Genomic DNA, 1,352 nt, shown 5'->3' on the forward strand with positions numbered 1-1,352 from the left:
CACTTTGGTCATGTCCCAAAGTTCCACAATTCTCACATATCCCACTTGGGATTGATGAGGATGCCGTCATGGCATTAACATGATGCTTTGGTGATTTTGAGGCTTCTTCAAGTCTAGCCATAGCTTGTTCAAACTTCAAATTGATTGTGTCAATGTGAGCACTAAGTTGAGCACCCAATTGAGTAACAGAGTCCACTTTATGCCTTCCTCCTCTAGTAGCCTTGCGAGGTCTACTATATTGTGAGTTATGGACCGCCATTTCCTCAATCTTGTTCCATGTTTGATTGTCATCAACTTCGGTGAACATTCCATTTGATCCCATGTTGAGAATGTTCCTTGAATCTTCATATAGACCGTTCCAAAATTGTTGTACCAAGAACCACTCGCTAAGTCCATGGTGAGGACATGAGCGACAAATTCCCTTGAACCGCTCCCAAGCTTCATACAAAGATTCTTCGTCCCTTTGCTTAAAACCCGTAATTTGAGCTCTTAGCATGTTAGTCTTTTCCGGTGGGTAGAAATTTTTGTAGAAAGCTAGAGCCAACTTCTTCCAAGAATCTATTCCGAGAGTGGCCTTATCAAGGCCCTTCAACCATTGTTTCGCGGTGCCGATTAGAGAAAAAGGAAATAAGACCCATCGAATTTGGTCTTGAGTTACACCGGTTTGAGAAATCGCATCACAATAGTCGCAAAAGGTTTCCATATGAGAATGAGGGTCTTCACTAGGCATCCCCCCAAATTGGCTCCTTTCGACTAATTGGATAAAGGCGGATTTGGCAATAAAATTTCCGGTTAGATGTTGTGGTGTGGGAGTACCATTTGGTAAGTTCTCCTCGGTGGGTACGGAATGTGATGAAAATTTTGGCATTGTAGGTTGATTTTGTGGGGTATTTTGTGTTGGGTTCTCCTCACCTTCTCTTGCAAAAGGGTTGATGAACTCAATAGTTGGTTGAATATCCACTACCTCACTAATACCTCTCAAATTCCTCCTAGCAAACCTCCTATTGTTTGTCAAGGTTCTTTCAATTTCACGGTCAAAAGGTAACAAATCACCTTGTGACCTTCTAGACATGCAAAATATCAAACAACTCGAAAACAATTAGAACAAACCTTGAGGATTTTTACTTCCCCAAGGCAAAGAAAGACACAACTAATAACAATATAAGAAAATCTAAATCAAGTTAACACCGTCCCCGGCAACGGCGCCATTTTTTGATCGGAATCGTTTCGTGGTCACAATTTAATAGATGTTGTCGTTGGGTCACGTCCGAATCAAAACACAATTTATAGCTTCACAAACAACTCTACAATTAGTAAAGAGGCAAGTAAAGGTCGGATCCCCAAGGGACGGG

General features: G+C 41.6%; 1 non-coding gene across 1 annotated transcript; it reads left to right on the forward strand.

Annotated features, from left to right (window-relative positions):
- The first annotated feature begins 389 nt into the window (after positions 1-389).
- On the forward strand, positions 390-496 carry LOC141624263 (small nucleolar RNA R71). Its single transcript, XR_012534072.1, has one exon. It is a non-coding gene; the product is annotated as a small nucleolar RNA R71 (small nucleolar RNA).
- Positions 497-1,352: the final 856 nt, after the last annotated feature.

The sequence above is a fragment of the Silene latifolia genome, chromosome X (assembly GCF_048544455.1).
Source record: "Silene latifolia isolate original U9 population chromosome X, ASM4854445v1, whole genome shotgun sequence".
NCBI classification, from domain to species: domain Eukaryota; kingdom Viridiplantae; phylum Streptophyta; class Magnoliopsida; order Caryophyllales; family Caryophyllaceae; genus Silene; species Silene latifolia.